Source organism: Ctenocephalides felis, unplaced genomic scaffold (assembly GCF_003426905.1).
Source record: "Ctenocephalides felis isolate EL2017-DRISC unplaced genomic scaffold, ASM342690v1 CF-g0.4_SCAFFOLD_01740, whole genome shotgun sequence".
Classification (NCBI taxonomy): Eukaryota; Metazoa; Arthropoda; class Insecta; order Siphonaptera; family Pulicidae; genus Ctenocephalides; species Ctenocephalides felis.
The window spans coordinates 21,098-27,155 of record NW_020537894.1 but is presented as its reverse complement, the minus strand read 5'-3'; the positions used below and the strand labels follow the sequence as shown (position 1 = coordinate 27,155).

At 27.0% G+C, this 6,058-nt stretch overlaps 1 pseudogene; it reads right to left on the bottom strand.

Moving 5' to 3' along the window:
* Positions 1–4,020: 4,020 nt before the first annotated feature.
* Positions 4,021–5,090, bottom strand: LOC113374356 (annotated as a pseudogene).
* Positions 5,091–6,058: the final 968 nt, after the last annotated feature.

Here is a 6,058-nt window from a genome sequence, read left to right as displayed (position 1 = left end):
AAAATTAAAAAAAAAAAAGTGTGAACCATGTACTCGAAATAACGCAAAATGGTAAATGAAAAATTACTTTTAACACTATATCAAATAAACTAAGTTACAATTAATAACAAAAAAAGTTTAATGCACAATAAGCCTCCGAAGTTATTATTCACTGCGCATAACACTGTTGGCACTGTATAAAATCTGAAAAGAAACGAAATACATTAAAAATTAATTAAACAACTACATTAAGTAATTATAACAAGTCAATTGCAAATAATTCCAGCATAGTTTAAATATAAATTTTAATGTTGTAATAGTTTTCTAATTCTAATCTTTTTTCAAATTATTGACTTTGTAGTCAAAATGATTTGTACAATTATTATGCAATATTCATAGTTTAATGTTATAAGACTTATTAAAATTTATACATATACTGCATATGTTCTTATTTCTATGTCATTTAATAATTCAATATTTAAATCAAAATGTATATTCAAATAAATTATATAAAATTGAATTTTATGTCATAAAATCATACCTAAATTCTACAGTTGGAATTATTTATATTTATATAATATAAAATAAATACAATACACATTAGATACATATGTAGATACATATATTTATATATGTATGTACTTGCGCTTTGATTTGATTTATTTTTATTAAATTATGATTTAAAAAAATTTGAAAACCGTTTTTATTTATATTATTGGATTTACATTATTTTCTATATTTTAATATAATTTTGGCCGAAGAGTTATTTCAAAACCATTACAGCAACTCTTTGGCAAAAATTATTTTGAAATATAAAAAATAACATAAATCGATTTATATAAATAATGAACAGTTTCCATTTTTTATTTATAATTCACTAAATAAAATTAAATAAATCAAAGCACAAGCAAACACCATGCATAAATCATATATTCAAGAAACTGAATATTTGACTTTTTTTAGAAATTACTTGAAAAAAGTTTTAGAATAATATTAATTATTATAAATGACTTACCATTCACTGTAGTATCACCACGAGGTCCCAACACAAAATGACTTAACATGGTTTTGTGCCAGCTTTTATGGGGGCAAAAAGGCGCCAAAAACAATATAAATCGTTACCCGTTATACTCGTTTTCAATTCAAATTCAAATCTTATACTTTTGTCATAGATTGTTATCAATGATAAAATCATTTATCTTTGGTTTATCTTATCAATAAATAGTTTTGGGTATTAGGCAATTGATAGCGCTAGTGTTGGCAAAATCACAGATAACCTTTCATTGTTTATTTAAATTTGGATTTTTAAAGAAAATAAACAAATAAATTCAGTCTTAAAAGATTTTGAATATCTTTGGAAAGATTATAGCGATTATATGGATACATATACGATATACCTAATTTTAATTAAGTCAGAATTTAGTACATTAATATAAAGTGAACCTCTGGGTTTTTTCGTCTGAAATTCTATGTTATTTGTCAAATTAATTACTCAATGTCTTCCTATGTAGACAGATTATAACTTATAAGAAAACAAAAAAAATAAAAAAAATGGCAACATGAAAAATTTGTGTACTTGGCATGAAATTATATATACTAAAGATGAAATTAAATTTTAAAATCAGAATATATTTTCAATTTATTCAAGTGTTCTATTATACATGTATATATACCTGGATTTACAGTAGGGACAGGCGGGGCTACTGCCCAGGGCGACAAATTTTTGGGGTCGGCAAAATTTGAGAGAAGAAAATTCTATACCATATAATTAACTCATTTTTTAATAACATTTTTAATTTCAAGAAATATAATTAACAAAACATTATGCAAATGCAATGCAAAATTTGGCAATTTGGCTAATATAAAGATTTGTGGGTGAGTTGAAAGTTTAAGAAAAATATGTTCTTCAGATTCCGAGCCCTCTTAAGATGACAAATTTGTGCACTTCCAACTTCGATTTCTATTGATAGCAAGACGTCCAAGCTCATAGCGCCGAAAAAATTAAATTAGTGACGCATGGCATTGTGCCTTACGGCAAGTTATTGAAACTTTCCATTCTGAAAATTACATTTTATAAAAAGCATTAAAATTTTGAAAAATGATAAAAATTGAATTTAAAAAAAACTTTTTATTTTACATTTCAAAATTTTTTGAAAATTATTAAGTTTCATCATTAAACTTATTAAAATTAAATTTTATTTGAATAATTCGACTTCTATTGATAGCGAGACGTGCTGATCAGTTATTGGCCAACTGTTTCGGAAATACGGGCCAAAATGCCAAAAATAATAATTCATTTTTGAGAAACGGGACGTCCAATATCATTAAAAGAAATTTACATATATGACAAAATGGAGAACTGATTAAATTTGTGGGAGGCAGGTCTAGCGGTTTCGGTGATCCAATAAAAAAATTTAAAGAGAAAGATTTGGCGGTCAAAAATGATCATTAGCCATATGCAAATCAAATTATCAGATATTTTAATAAATAAATTTTGTTTACATTTCTATGGGTTCGGTAAAATTATTTATCTGTTATTCTGCGAGGCAGCGCTTACGCGCTTCTCTATTTTGTCTGTACGCGGCTAAAGCAGGCCGATCGCTTTAATTTTTTTTTTAATTTTAATTTTTGGTCCGGAAAGTTTCAGCAATTTATCTTAAGGCACGATGCCAAGCACCACTATTTACACTATGTAATGCGTAATAAATTTTCTGCAATCAAATAGTTATTTTAATTAAAAAAAAATGATTTATATAAACTATTTTAAGTAAAAATTTAGGGATGGGGCGGCATTTTTGTCAGTGCCCCAGGACGCCAAATTTCTAAATCCGCCCCTGCTTACACTTTCAAAATTAAATTGGCTTATTGGTCGAAAATCAAAATTAGATAATAAGCTACTAATTTATAAAGCCATAATTAAACCTGTATAGGCGTATGGAATCCAACTGTGGGGATGTTATAGTAAATCAATTGTGGGACTTGTTCAAAGATTACAATCTAAAACACTACGGACGATTACTGATGCCCCGTGGTTTGTTAGCAACAAAACCATACATGATGACCTCAACATTCCTTTTGTAGTCGATGTCATCAAAAATAGTAGTACTGGACATCATGCTAAAATTTTCGATCATCCTAATGCAACTTTGGCTCATCTGCTTGATAATCCACCTATAAGAAGACTACACAAGAAACAGCCTATAGACTTAATGTAAAAAAATTGTTTTCCATAGTCAATTGCTTATTGGAGCGATATTACTACAATTTGTTTTTTTCTTTTATTTTTATTTATTTATTTTTCTTTAATTTTAATTCATTTTTATTTATTATTATTATTATTTTTATTTCTTTCTGTAATTATCATTATTTTTTATTATTATTATATTTAATTTAGCCATATAACTCATAGAGTCTTTAAATAACTCTGAATGTTATATAATATGAATGAATAAAAAAAATCTCGCTCTCAATAGAAATCGAATATTTTTTAACCATTCAAATCGGTTGATCCGCGCACCCGAAAACGTGGCCGAAAAATTATATTCATACATACATATACACACACACATCCATTTTTTCTAAGGTGTGGCAAATTGTTCAGAAACATTCAAAACGTGAAGATATGCAAAAATGTTCAAATTCGATTTTTAGACGATTGCATTGACTTACCCAACAAAGAAGTTAATGATCTAATAAAAAATCAATATAATATTTATAGTATATTCTTATTAATAAAAAATTACAATACATTAATTTCATGTTAGTTACTAAAGAACGAATCATTGCAGGACTTATTATTTTGACTGACGTATAAAGATAATTTATAACCGTTGAAAAAAAATGATGATGAATGAAAAAATCATTAAATGAAGAATTGAATAAATGAAAAGCAATTGATTCCTAAGCCGTAGCAAATATAAGAATAAGATTATCTTACCGAATTAAATTTTAGCACATGTTATGCATTCGACAGGTAACCATAATCCAAACTACAAAATAATACAAATTTAATACATAGATGCTTTTACATTTGTTGCCCTTTATTTATTGTCCAATGATGGTATTTTTCTCTTATAAATAAGCTTCAATAAAGTAGTTTGTCGACATCTTAATTAGCTCTTGTATTTTTTGGTTAATATAGACCAAACTTCTGGATAATGAGTCTGCAAAAATCTAATCAATTTTTGAGCATTGGCGGCTTGCTGAGGGTTGCAACTTCGGCAATTTCGTGTTAAAACTTCTGGTAATGCAGCTAAAACATAAAAAAAAAACAAGTTTATAACACATTTGTAATAGAAAAATAAGTCATTGATAGTGCGAATTTTCTTGGTACAACTCTATATTTAAGTCAAAATAAAAAACTAAAATTAAAAATTCATTAAATAGATATATATATTTTTCATCAAACGCACCTAAAAGTCACAAAATTGATGCTTTTTGCGTTTGATTGAGGATTTTTCTTGCAGAAACTAATTTATGAAAAAGAATTTAAAAAAAATAAAAAAATTATCTTGTGCATGTATTGAGGACATACTCCAATATAATACACAACACAATCAGTGCACTGAAAATCAGTACTCTGAAATAACAATTTTAACTCCGAAACTTCTGCAAGTATAAAATTAACGATTCTGGTATGAATCGTGTGTGTTATAATTGACGAAAATGTTTTATAACCTTCTGTTTTGTTTTTACTGATATGATTATAATATTATTTGAAACTAAAATTTTTTTTTAAATACAAAAATTTTTTTCTATACGAAATTATTTTTGCAAGAAAACTCGAGTGTCGTATATTTCTAATTAGACGAATTGGCTGCTATACATATATCAAATATGTCAAACGTTTCAAAACGTCGAGAAAAAAAATATGAGATCGGATTTTCTGGCAAAAAATATACTCCTGCTTCGGACAGCTAATGATAAAGATACTGAATTACCTTTCAATTGATTTCCAAGTTGATCACATGGGCCTTTATCTAATACACACATTATTTGTTTCCAACGATCTGTTGATTTCCGAGCAATCGCGTAATTTCACTACTGCCCTGAGCTGACACTAATGTCCCGCATATTAAACAACCGATAATAAATACCAAGTTTAAATTCATTGTAATGAACTTTGTTATATATTAATATTTGGTTTGCCAATTTATTATAAGGGAAAGTATGCAAGATGCTGTCGATGACGCTTAGAAAGATGAACTGGAGATGCCCTTTCTACATACGACTCCACAATCTATAGTGGGAGAGCTGAATGCTATCAATTTTTCAGATGATGAAAGGTGTATAAATGAAAACAGAAAAGCTCTTTAATATGCATCCATCAAGCTATTGGAAAACTCCTAAACAATGATTCTAAATAGACTGCCACGTGTTCCGAGCCCTGGTATATATCTTACTTAGTGAAAAAAAAAAACAAGAAAAGTTAAATACCACACATTGATACTTGAATAACAGTCATATTTGTAGAGCAGAACTATAAACGAAGGAGTGTATAAAAAATATATATGTTTTTTACAAAATTTTCTACAATTAATTATAAATAAAAGGGTCTGGCCAATCTTCAGCACGATTCCCAACGGATATCCTTCCAACGGCTTTTAAAATTCCAAAATCGGTTCAGGACTTTTGTCGAAAACTTAGTTTTAATTTTCTGCAGTAAACTGCTCTATATTTAAAATAAAGTATTAAAAATTCACAAATAAATTTTCCAATTCAATGTCAAACTATTCAGAATGAATTGAAATGCCGAGAAAACATATAATTTGCTAAGTGAATTTTCTGTGGTAAATATAAAATTCTTCTTCGTAAAGTAATTAAAATTATTCAAAACTAGAATATTGTTTTATATTTTCAAACAAATTTCTATTTTATTTAATTTGTTAAAAATTATATATTTTGATTTATTGATCGTAATTTAGAATGACTTTGTACGTGACGAATCGGTCTCATTTTTTCTGTGTATAATCAACAAAATTAAGTCAAACTTAATTACTTAATGAACAGAAGAAACAAACATATATTTATTAAGCATGCTATTTCAAAAATGGTTTTGAAATATATTTAAATTGTTTTT